Below are 13,352 nucleotides of genomic sequence, written 5' to 3' on the forward strand. Positions count from 1 at the left end.
CAACCAAGTTTAATGATAAGGTGGCTGCAGTTGTTTTAGAAAATGCACCAAAAAATGCCAAATATTCCTCACCCATGATCCAAAAGGAGGTTTTGAACATTCTCGCCAACATAGTACGAAGAAAAATTCGTGAAGAAGTCGGGGATGGTGTTTTTTGTATTCTTGTTGATGAAGCACATGATATTGCTCATAGAAAGCAAATGGCCATTATTTTAAGATTTGTTGATAATGATGGTTTTCTACGAGAACGGTTTTTAGATATTGTGTGGGTTGAAGACACTACTACAACAACACTTCACAGGAAAATAAAAAAAGTCTTTGCTTTCCATGAGTTGGCTATAAACAAGTTACGAGGTCAAGGCTACGATGGTGTGAGTAATATGCGAGGTCAGTGGAATGGGCTACAATCTTTATTTATTAAAGAGTGTTCATCTGCTTATTACGTGCATTGTTTTGCTCATCAACTGCAATTGGCATTAGTTGCAGCATCAAAAGAAGTAGCTGTTATCTGGTTATTCTTTTCAACATTAGGTTCAATTGTAAATGTTATTACTACTTCTCCAAAGCGTCATACTCAGCTGCAGGTTGCACACACAATGAACATTGAAGAGTTGGTGGGTGCTGGTGAACTTAAGACGGGAAGATGAGCTAATCAAATCGGTACTATACATCGACCTAGAGCTACTCGTTGGGGTTCTCATTATGATTCAGTGTGTGACTTGATACATATGTGCGACGCGTCTTGTACAGTACTTGAGAACATAAAGAATGATAGATCTGCTACAAACTCTTTGCGTGGGGAAGCTACTGGTGCTTATAATGTAATCAGATCCTTTGAATTTACTTTCATCTTGCATCTATTGCAGGAGATCATGGGAATCACTGATATCCTTTGTCGTGAACTGCAAAATAAGTCACAAGACATTCTGAATGCTATGAATCTAGTCACTACTACAAAAGATCTCCTCCAGAAGTTACGATTGGATGGTTAGGCTACCTTTATTGATAAAGTGAGTTTATTCTGCAAAAAACCTGACGTTGATATGCTCGATATGAATGCTCAATACAAAGTAGGAATTGGCCGTTTTTGTCAGCAAACAGATCATATTACATTTGAGCATCATTATCACATTGATATCTTCAATAATGCAATAGATTTTCAGTTAGCAGAGCTAAATAGCAGGTTTAGTGAGGAGGCAATGGAACTTCTTATTCTCAGTTTAGCTTTAGAACCAAGAGAAGCTCTTAAGGCGTTCAACATTGATCACATTTGCAAGCTTGCAGAAAAAATTTATTCTATGGATTTCACAGAAAAAGTGCTACATACGTTGAGATGTGAGTTGAAAATCTATGAATCAGACGTACCGCATCATCCTGTCTTTCAAAAAATGTCAACTACTTCGGAATTATGTCGGGGATTTGTTGAAACAAAGAGGTCCGAAAGGTACTATTTGATTGATAGGTTAATTCGACGTGTATTAACTCTTCCCGTTTCTACAGCAACTACCGAACGCGCTTTTTCAGCAAGGAATCTTATTAAAACAAGACATCGCAACAAGATGGAAAGTGAATTTCTAGCAGATTCAATGGTTGTGTACATTGAAAAAGAGCTTGCCGAAAAGATTGATTCAGAAGAAATAACCAAGGATTTCAATTCCATTAAGGATCGAAGGGCACAACTTGAATAGGTACTTTTTCTTTTATTTGTTAAGTTGTTATGACAAGATTGATGATGTATGTTTCTTTCTACTATAAGTTGCAACTTCAAATGTTTTCTTTGTTAAATCTAGTTGAAACTTGCTTTATTCTAAATTTCTTACTTTAAATTATTGCTTTCAAGTTTGTCATTGTGTAACTTTATGTAAGTAACAAAAAAATTTAACCATTTGATCTCCTAGTAATAATTTTAGTTTAGCCCACCCACCAAATAATTCCTGGCTCCACTATTGGAAACATAGACATATTATTGAAACTGCCTTGACCATTCTTAATGCTGTTGGATTGTCAATTGAGTTTTGGTACTTTTCTTGTGATCATTCTGTATTTTTAATTAACAAAATGCCTTGCAAAACACTGTCGTACAAGTCTCCATATTAGTTATTGTATAGCAAGGCTCCTGATATACAACACTTAAGGATTTTTGGTTCTGCAGTGTTTCCATGGTTGAGACCGTATAATTCTCATAAGCTTCAATCAAGATCTGTTATGTGTGTATTTTTAGGATATGCAATGGGATATAAAGGGGTTATATGCTACAATTTACAAACAAAGAAGTGTATTATTTCAAGACATGTAATTTTGTATGAGACTGTGTTTCCAGCAAAACTGGTTCAATCTCAGATATCAAGTTCTTCTCTAATTAGAGAGGAAGCCATTCCATCCTCTGTGATAATACCAGTCCCAATACCAGTCAGACATTCATCTTTAAATAGTTTGGGACATTAGCATGTAGTGCATGGTTTAAATGAGAATCAGTCTACTTCATTAGTTACATCAAGAATTAATCACTCTCTGGGAACTGAAAGTCTTCACAATTCTGTGTCACAAACTGAGAATGCAACATCTCAAAATGGTGGAATAGCTTCTGAAACAACAAATGGCCATACTTTTTCCACTTCACTTGATACACCTCCCTTGTTTCCTGTCATCAATCCTACACAACTACATGTAATATTACCATTCCCCAACTCCTCAACTAATGCCAATTCATCTAGTTGTTCTCATTCATCTGCTAGACAAGGTGGCATTCAGACGACAGGAGTTATCACTAGGAAAAATTATGTAACATTTCTTGCTGCAATACCAGAACTTAATTCTTTACAACCATTGGATAATGTCTCTGGTGGTTTTTCCCTTATTGCTGATGTCACTACTAAAGAGGAACCTAAGACTTTTAGGTCTGCAATGGGTAAAAAATGAGTGGCAAAAAGCCATGCAAGAGGAGTACAATGCATTAAGATCACAAGGAAAATGGAAATTGGTTCCAGCACCACCAAATAGAAGTATTATTGGTAGCAAATAGGTTTATAAAGTGAAGAAAAACCCCGATGGATCGATTTCTAGATATAAAGCAAGATTGGTTGCTTAAGGGTATAGTCAAGAACAAGGTTTGGATTATTCTGAAACTTTTAGTCTAGTGGTAAGACATACCACTATGAGAGTTATTTTGGCTTTAGCTGCACAATATGGTTGGTATCTAAGGCAATTAGATGTTAAAAACACTTTCTTGCAAGGAGATCTAGAGGAAGAAGTATATATAAAGCTGTTGGAAGTATGCCCACAAAGCCACTCATTTGATGTAATAGCTTTTGGAATACTTATTGTATTAAACTTTTATATGTTTAATGAAAGGCAAAGCTTATTGTTAATCACTATTTATTGTATCATGTGTTTAAGCAATAAGGGAATCCAAGGAATGTATTTGATCTAAGAGATAAGTAATTTAAGTAAGTTAGATTATCGAGACCTTTCTCTTATGTTCATTCCTAAAACGTTCCTAGCCATAGGATTGCCAATTGGGCATTGACAATCCGCTAAGGTTAGTATGTGTTATGTCGACTCAAGCGTGAGTATGACTAGTCTCATGTCATTTAGTGTTGGACACTGAGGCAAACACATAGGTGCTCGAAAGAGTGATCGAGTACACTGAACAACGATCAAAAGAGAGTTCAAACATACATGTCATGTAAGAACTCGAAAGTTGCAATATGCAAAGTAGTCCTTTGACCTGAGGCATCATAGATGTCTAATGGTTAGGTCCTTGATCTTTGATCATGTCAAAGGCATTCCATTGGAGTGTCCACCGCATTGTTGTGGTCAAGCTACCTAGTCATGTAGGCATATGAATGCACAACAAGGAATCTCTAACCTTCCAAGATGGAAGAAGAATACTCTAAGATATGATTCGAGAGTCTTTGGCCAAAGCATATGAATATGACTTAGGAAGTTTGTTCCAAATCATATTCAATTAAATCATATAGATAAGTATCACATTGGATAGTAGACATGAAACAAACTATCACCTAAAACAATGTGATTAAGAGTATTGTATTAGAGAATGACCGTATTGCGTTGTAATTGTAACTGGATAGGTTCTTCAACCACTTCTACTTAGCTTGGGTAACCATGATATGCTGCTAGGTGTCACTCATGGTTTGTGGAAGCCCTAAAGATTAGCAAACACTAATTTTAAGGGAGAATTGAAATGTGGTTTCAATTCACAATCGATCGTTAAGAGTAACAATCGCCCACTATCTCGCTAAATGGAACCTAATGGATCGTAAACCAAGTAAGGATGTTGGTGAAGAAATTAAATGAAATGGATAAGCAATTAAATGGTTTAATTGAAGAATGGTCAAGGTTAATTAATTAGTTAATTAATTATACGAAATGTTCGTATTGGGCTTATATGTTGGTTTTGGGTTTCGGGGCCCAAAAGCGTTTTGGTCCACAAGGCCCATTATGTTTAAGTTGTATGACAACTAAAACAAAATGGGCAATTAGCCCAATCAATTTGATATGGCCGGCCATTAGGGTGAGAAGTTTCAAACTTGGATTAATTACAAGTTTGCCACTCACATGTGATGAAGTATAAATTCAACTTTATAGCTTTATTTTCATTTAGGGTTTTTCTTGGTGAAATGAGGTGAAACATTTTCTCTCATTTTCTCAAAAGAGGCCGGCCACCTAGGGAAGGAATAGCTAGCAATCTCTTCTTCCCTAAGTCATCCATTTCATCTTCACATCACATCCTTGGTGAAGAGACTTAGAGACATCAAGCTTTTGATGTTTTGGAGAACAAATCCTCAAATCCTCAAAGAAGCAAAGGAGCACTAAAAGGAGGAAAATCACAAGGAAGATCCAAGGAGCAAGGAGGTGACTTGAAGGCCCTCCACTTGGGTGAATCCCTTGTGTAATCAAGGATGAGCTTCAAGGGTAAAGAAACTCTAAATCTTTCCTTCTCTTTAATGTTGTTAAAGAGTTTATTGGTTCACCATTTACTAGGCTTTGAAAGTCATGGGTTTTATGAATTGTTTTTTAATGCATGCCTACTTTAATGTGTTAATAGTTTGCATATGTATTCAAATGTTCTTACTTGTTCTTAGCTAGGACAAAATTTTTCCTTCAAGTGGTATCAGAGCCTAGGCCTAGTTTATGGTGAATCCTTTTGGGTTTTGTGATTTTCATGATTTGTGATTTAAATGTTGTAAATGTTACAAGCTTTGTTCTTGCTTTTGAATATAAATTTTGCTTGAAAATTTAGCATCTCAAATGTTGTAGATGTAGTTCATTAAAGCATGAATAATGGAACTAAAATTTGGTGTCATGTATGTTGGGAAATTCGGCCAAATCCAAAGGGTGGATTTTTGGGTTCATGTTTGTCTTGTTAAAATGGTTTTAAAGTGACTTTTGGAACCCCTAAGTACCCTAGGATATTAACCCTTTTTTGAGTAGTGAAAATTTGAGTTTTGGTGAGAGAAAACATTCATGGAGCTATTATGAGTTTTCATGAGTGTTCTTCAATGTTCTTGAAGTTCTTGCCAAGAACAAAAGGTTTTGAAGTTTTGATTCAAAAGTTTTATGTTTTTTCATAAAGTTTTGGTATATAATTGATGGGTGATGTTTATTGGTGAAACATGTTTAATGCCTTTAATGTTTTACAAAACATTTTCTTACAAACCATCTAAATCACCTTTATCTCACCTACCAAATCAACTTGCAAAAACTTTTTAGAAAATTTTTCCACTTGTTCTCTCATGGCCGGCCAACCTTTAAAATAGGGTAATTTTGGGCCTTTTGTGCAATTACATAAAGTTTTGATACTTTTATGTTTTTGCATTTTGGCCCAAAAGTTTACGTATTTTTGCATAAAGGTCCAAAATCACTAAAGGACAAATTGTTTTGTTCATTTAATGAAGTTTTAGGAATTGTTGAAAATTTTGGGTTCTAGTTGTAATTACATGAAGTTGTGGACTTTTGTGTTTTTACAAAGTGACCCCAAAAGTTTTTTTTGTTTTTGCCAAATGGCCCAAATGTTGTGGTCATTGGTTTTGGCCCAAATTAAATGAGAACAAAATGGTTTTGTCTCTTTAAATGAGAATTGGATTTTCATTTTATTTAGTTCCATTTAAATCAATTCTATGAATCCGAAAACCAATTGTTTAAGTTGCTTTCTTAGTTAATGTGATTGATTAAGAAAAGGGTGATTATGAACCAAAGGCCTCGATAATTGAGCTATGTGATTGGCCGCTTTACATTATGAATGTTTGGGTTTAGTAGTGTAGAATTGAATGTAATTTGATTAGTTCAAATTTGTTGTAAATGGACATAAGTCCATCATTTGTGTTGTAAAAGGGCATAAGCCCTTCTTATTATTTCATGTATTCCTTTTTGTTTATATGTATGCAAATTGGAATAGTTGGGTCCAATGCCCAATAGGAAATAACGGTTTAATTAGATTAAACGCGTAACTAAAATCAACAACTATCTACCTTAAACCCAAGGTCCAACACAAGGCTCGTGTTGGATCAAATCAAACGGTTCATAATCATCCTAAAACCTAATATGACTATATAGTCCATATGAGGATGCAAAGCATTCGTTAGTAGTTCCATATAGTCTCGCTTATTTCATCGAAATAGTGGGAGTATTATAAACTACTAATTCATCTTAAACTTGGACCAATGGTTGTGATAGGCCTAAGTTCTTTTAATAAGATTAAAATAATTTTGATGTAGCCCAACACTACTCCCTCAACAAAACGAATATTAAGTTGATAAGCGAGAGATGTTTTGAACATCTCTTCGTAGGCCTTCCATCGTGGTGGGCTCCAATCGTTTGTGACTCCTACACCAGCTTCACCCTATCATGGGGAAGTTCAAAGTATGTGCTTACATCCAGGAGGAGTCCATAAACATATGATGAAGTGAGTGTAGGCAACGAGGATGGCCAACATCGTATCATCGTGAGGCTATTCTTGAACCCCTACATGAACTAAGCATGGTGGGAATAACTTAACTAAGTGCAATGGTGCCGACATCGTATCATCGTGAGGCAACATTCTCTAGAGGCCAAACTAGATGGGTAATTACAAAAGTTGTAAATGAATAAAGCGTTATTTTCTCATCATTATTTTTGCTAACCAACATCGTATCATCGTGAGGTGGGCTTGGTAATGGTGAGTCTCCCATACCCCGCTTAGAGTTCAAAATAACTCTCGAATTCCATTGAGGGATGTGGAATTTGCCAAAAATAGTGGGTGGTACTATTTGATTTAAGACCCAATCAAGTAGTTTTAAAACAAACAATCTAATACGATTTCAGTTATGTTATGTAGTTAACGACATGCCTAAAATAATACCCACCATTATACTTGACAAAAAGGGCCTTAGGGGCCAACGTTTCCTTGCTAGGTATCGCCACATTGAGAATGTCTCAAAGGTGAAAGACATATTGTATGTGCTTAAGCAATCCCCTCCTCATGTACCTCCTACGAAACTAGCTTCAAATGAGTGTCAAAATTATGTTAGACACTATGAGGATGACTTACAAGCCAAATGCTTAATCCTCACTTCACTTAGTGAGGAGCTTATGAAGCTACATAAGCACATGGACACTTCTTGTGCCATGGTTGAAAGTTTGCATAAGATGCATGACAATGAGACCAGTAATGTACGATTCTCAAAAGTTTGTAGTCTAATGAATGCCAAAATGGCAAAGGGGACATCGGTCCATAAGCATGGACAAAAGATGGAAAGGATCTTTCAAGATCTTCAAAGTTTAGGAACTTCCATCGATGGGAAAGTGGCCCAAGACTTTTTCCTTGCATCTCTCTCGGATGATTTCACCAAGTTTATTGTAAACTATAAAGTGAATAGATTCAATCATACTTTAAACGAGATGATTGACATGTGCTGTAAATTTGAAAAAGGTTTCAAAAAGGACAGTGGGAGTAAGGATGCAATAACAAGGAAAATGTTACATAAGAAGAAGGCAATAAAATCCAAAGGAACATGCTTTCATTGTGGAAAGGATGAACATTGGAAGAAGAAATACAGGGTGCGCATTGCAAGCCTTATGACACGAACTTTTGAAGAGACTATTTCCGTCATAGAGAGTGCTTTTACAGTGAGCTCCAATTCCTGGATATTTGATTCAGGCGCTAGTCAACATATCTGTAATACGATGCAGGGACTAGTAGGGAGCAGGTCACTGCGCAATGGGGAGATGGTTGTGCGAGTTGGGAACGGCACTAAAATCTCTGCAAAAGCAATAGGCACCTACATGCTTAAACTACCCTCTGGGGAAGTCCTGGAACTTAAAAATTGTTTATATTTTCCTTCATGTATAAAGAATTTGATTTCTATCTCTAAGCTTTTACGAGATGGGCACTCAGTATTGTTTGACAAAATGAGTTGCACTTTATACTTGAACGGTCGTATTATCTCTCATGGTAATATGATAGAGGGACTTTTTCACCTAGAGACGAATAGTGGGATGCACTGTATTGAAAGCGGGAATACCTCAAAACCCAAAAGGGCTAGAGAAGAAGTTAACCAAGAAAGGATGTGGCATCTTAAACTTGGACATGTGAACCTTGATAAGATTCACAAGATATCGAAAGACGGATATTTCCGCGCATTAGGTAATGACCAGATGGGTACTTGTGAATGTTGCTTGAAAGGGAAGATGACCAAATCTCCATTTACTGGAAAAGGAGAGCGTGCCACTGAAATTCTAGGGTTAATCCACACTGACGTATGTGGACCTATGTCTACTACGTCGAGAGGAGGCTTCTCCTACTATATCACATTCACTGACGATCACTCTCGGTTTGGCTATGTGTATCTTATGAAGTACAAGTCAGAATCCTTTGAAAAGTTCAAAGAATTCAAGAATGAAGTTGAGAAGCAAACTGGGAAACAGATAAAGACCCTAAGATCGGATCGAGGGGGTGAATATCTGAGTAATGAGTTCCTAGATTATCTCAAACAGTGTGGAATAGTATCACAGTGGACTCCACCGGGAACTCCACAACTTAATGGAGTTTCTGAAAGGAGAAATCGAACCTTGATTGTTGAACAAAAAAAAAATAAAAAAATAAAAAAAAAAAATATATATATATATATAATAAAAAAATAAAAAAAGAAGTTTGCAGCAAACAAAACTTTTCAAAAGAAAGATGATGCTCACGTGAAATCTGTTTAGACTTGGAAATCCAAGTCGACAAGAGAAGAAAACGTGGAGCAAAACTCCCCATCTTCTGCAAAACGTGGAAAGTTTCCTGCAAGACATGGGAGGTTACACGGTTAGTGGGAGAGGGTGGCGAAAGATATGGCCTCTATCTCCCCACGTAAAAGTTCACGAGGCTTCCTATGATGCCTATAAATAGGCATCAGTCGCAGTGGACGAAAAGAAAAGAAAGACGGAAACAAGAGGAGAGACTCTGCAGAAATTGAGAGACGACGTTAAAGAACGGACGACAAAGAAGAACAAAGCAAGAAAGCAAGGGAAAACCAACAAAGCATTCAAAAGGTAAAAATCCAGCTTTCTTAAAAAAAATTTCTTTGTTTGGTATTTCTCGGTCTCGTAGGGAATAAAGAGGCACTTTGCATCTTCAACGTTTCCCACTCCCCAGCATTCTCGAGTTGCAGTCCAACAAAGCCAATGAAGTCACCACTTCTGCTCCCCGCCGCTGCAGTTTAATCCCATGAATTTCTTCGGGGTCTAAACCACCCCGTGAAGTTCCGATCAAATCCAAGAGCTCCGCTCTGTGCCGCTGCAGTTTAATCCCATGAATTTCTTCGGGGTCTAAACCACCCCGTGAAGTTCCAATCAAAACCTGAAAGAGAAGGAAAAAATGGAGATTGTAAGGTCTGCAAAAAGAAAGCTACGGCAGGGAATAAAAATAGGAAATTGTCTTCAAAGTTGCTGGGAAATTTGACACAAACACAAAGAAAAGATGAGATGGAAATGGATTGATAGAAGCTCCAAATCAAAAGTAAAGGAAATAAGTAAGTTTTCATCAAGAAAAGTTTTGTGCGGTACTCGAGATGACGATACTATAACACTCTCTGCTTTTGGAAAAATCGAAGAGGTCTTCTACTTGAGAAATGTGAAGAAAAACAGCAAGATGGGCGACTGCTTTTATTCCAATTTCATGTATGTTCTCTGCACAAGGAAGGAAAAGTATATAAAAACTCTAAAGGAAGAAAAGTGTTCCAGATACATTTATAAAGCTAAGATGGAAGGCCTGCACCTCACGTGAAGTTTTGCTCACATGGAAGAGGAGTGGTTGAACTTAAAAGCTTTAAAGTTACATAAAAAAAAAGGGAGGAGTAAAAGCTTGTTGTCAGAATGTTTGAAAAATCAAAGTGGGTTCAAAGTCCTATTTTTTTTTTTAATGGTGTTGAAAATAAAAAGAAAGGTTCTCTAAATAAGTTTTGACCTATACACCTCATGTGAGATAGACTTTGAGTCCCATTTTTTAATGAAAGGAAAAGCAAACCTCATTTCACCTTGAACTAAAGTACTTCACGTGAAGTTCAAGTGGAGAAGAAAGTGGATGTGACGTGCTCCTAAAAACCCTCCCAGTTTGTCATACTCAAATTAATGGGTCATTTACATTACCCATTAATTATTCAAATCTAATCCAAATGGCTCCTCATTTTCCTAAAAAGTCTGAACACAAAAATCAATCAATTATGAACTACGCTGGTTTGATTCCGTTAAGGATACGTAGGCAGTTTGATATCAATTTTCAGACACAACCATGAAATCAATTATGAACTACGCTGGTTTGATTCCGTTAAGGATACGTAGGCAGTTTGATATCAATTTTCAGACACAACCATGAAATCAATTATGAACTACGCTGGTTTGATTCCGTTAAGGATACGTAGGCAGTTTGATATCAATTTTCAGACACAACCATGAAATCAATTATGAACTACGCCGGTTTGATTCCGTTAAGGATACGTAGGCAGTCTAATATCAAGTTTTAGACGCAACCGTGAAACCGAAACGAATCCCTGGTTTATATAAACTAAATTCACTCCTGCCGTCAAATAACAAAATGGCACGAAGCTGAAGAAAAGTTTCAAATGGCACAAAGCCGTATCAAATCCCGAGTGGCACAAAGCCGAAGAAAAGTCTCAAATGGCATGAAGCCATATCAAATTTTCTATGCTCCTCGCCCGCATGAGCTAAAACTGCACAAGGCGTCAAATCCAAATAAATACCAAATCCATGAACTACGAGTGACTTGATCCCTCAAGAGGGTACGTAGGCAATCTAGGGTTCAACCTATGTGCAGTCACAAAATCAAACAAACATCAAATTCCTCAAGTTACATTTTTATTTAAATTGGAATCAAAGGGTATTTCTTTCCCAAAAGAAAGATTGTAATTAATAGGCGTGTAGCCTAGAATGGGTCGAACTCGAATTAATAAAACCCTCTTCGGAAAACTGAATGAGGGTGAAATTGTGTCGAGTGAATTATTTGTTTACATATTATGTACAATTTTTGCTCAACATTGATGAACATGATTCGTTCTATGATGAGTTCCGCCAATCTACCAGTAACATTCTGGGGATACGCTCTATATACAGCAGCTTACTTGCTTAATAGAGTGCCTTCCAAGTCAGTTTCACAAATGCCCTATGAGATATGGCATGGAAGCAAGCCAAGTCTTAATCACATTAAGATTTGGGGTTGTGAAGCATATGTCAAGAAGCTTGAAGCTACTAAGCTTGAAGCGAGATCAGTAAGATGCTATTTTGTGGGATATCCTAGAGAAACTATGGGATATGAGTTCTACCATCCAGACGACCAGAAAGTCTTTGTCGCCAAAACTGCTAAGTTTCTAGAGGACGAATTTGTTCTCAAATGAACTATATGCAAAGAGATGGAAATTAATAAGATTAATGATGAACCACAAACAAGCACTCGACAAGTTGACAACCCTGTTCCTGAACCTCTAGCTCCACGTAGATCTGAACGAGTTAGTAAGCCACCTGAGAGGTATGGCTTAAACAATGACTTTGAGGAATTGTACCTTCTAGGTGACAATGACACAAAGGAGGACCCTAGGGACTACACTGAAGCAATGTCTGACATTGATTCGAAGAGATGGCAAGAGGCCATGAAATCTGAGATGGATTCCATGTATCAAAATCAGGTCTGGACTCTTGTAGACTCTCCAGAAGGTATAGTACCTGTTGGAAACAAATGGGTCTTCAAGAGGAAGATAGGCGTTGATAGGAATGTGGAGACTTATAAGGCTAGACTAGTAGCCAAGGGTTACAGGCAACGAGAAGGGATTGACTATGAAGAAACCTTCTCTCATGTAGCCATGATTAAATCCATTCGGATTTTGCTTGCTATAGCTGCATACCATGATTATGAGATATGGCAAATGGACATGAAGACGGCCTTTCTGAACGGCTACCTAGAGGAAGAGCTTTATATGACTCAACCCGAAGGTTTCATGTCCAAGTCTGGAAAGGCTAAGGTATGCAAGCTTCAAAGGTCCATTTATGGACTTAAGTAAGCCTTCAGGAGTTGGAACATTCGTTTCGATACTGAAATCAAAACGTTTGGTTTTACTCAAAACGAAGACAACAATTATGTTTATCAAAAAGTCGTTAGGGATGCAGTGGTATTCCTAGTGTTATATGTAGATGACATATTACTATTCGGGAATGACACTGCAATACTTTCTTCTGTAAAAGTGTGGTTGTCCAAAACCTTCCACATGAAAGATTTGGGAGATGCATCTTATGTACTTGGGATAAAGCTCTATCGTGATAGATCCAGAAAATTAATTGGATTATCCCAATCTATGTACATAGATAAGGTGCTAAGTAGGTTCCAGATGGAACAATCTAAGAAAGGTATTCTTCCTGTGAGACATGGAATTCACCTTTCTAAGTCCATGGAACCTAAGACTCCTGAAGAGATACGGCAAATGAGTGTTGTTCCTTATGCTTCCGCCATAGGAAGTCTCATGTATGCCATGATATGCACAAGGCCGGATATCGCATATGCTGTGAGCATTACTAGTCGATATCAATCTAACCCAGGATCAGAACACTGGGCAGCTGTCAAGACGGTCCTTAAGTACTTAAGAAGAACTAAGGACATGTTCCTCGTTTATGGAGGAGCAACAGAGTTACGAGTGGAAGCCTATACATATGCAGATTTCCAATCTGACGTCGATGATAGAAGTTCCAACTCCGGATATGTATTCACCCTAAATGGTAGGGCTATCAGTTGGAAGAGCAAGAAACAAAGTGTAATTGAAGATTCCACGACAGAGGCTGAATATGTCGCTATAGCTGAAGCCGACAAA

General features: G+C 37.3%; 1 long non-coding RNA gene across 1 annotated transcript; it reads right to left on the reverse strand.

Annotated features, from left to right (window-relative positions):
• Positions 1-9,150: 9,150 nt before the first annotated feature.
• Positions 9,151-10,277, reverse strand: LOC114825004 (uncharacterized). Its single transcript, XR_003773688.2, has 2 exons — positions 10,048-10,277; positions 9,151-9,841 (listed from the first exon to the last, which is right to left on the reverse strand). It is a non-coding gene; the product is annotated as an uncharacterized lncRNA (long non-coding RNA).
• Positions 10,278-13,352: the final 3,075 nt, after the last annotated feature.

Source organism: Malus domestica, chromosome 01 (genome assembly GCF_042453785.1).
Source record: "Malus domestica chromosome 01, GDT2T_hap1".
Classification (NCBI taxonomy): domain Eukaryota; kingdom Viridiplantae; phylum Streptophyta; class Magnoliopsida; order Rosales; family Rosaceae; genus Malus; species Malus domestica.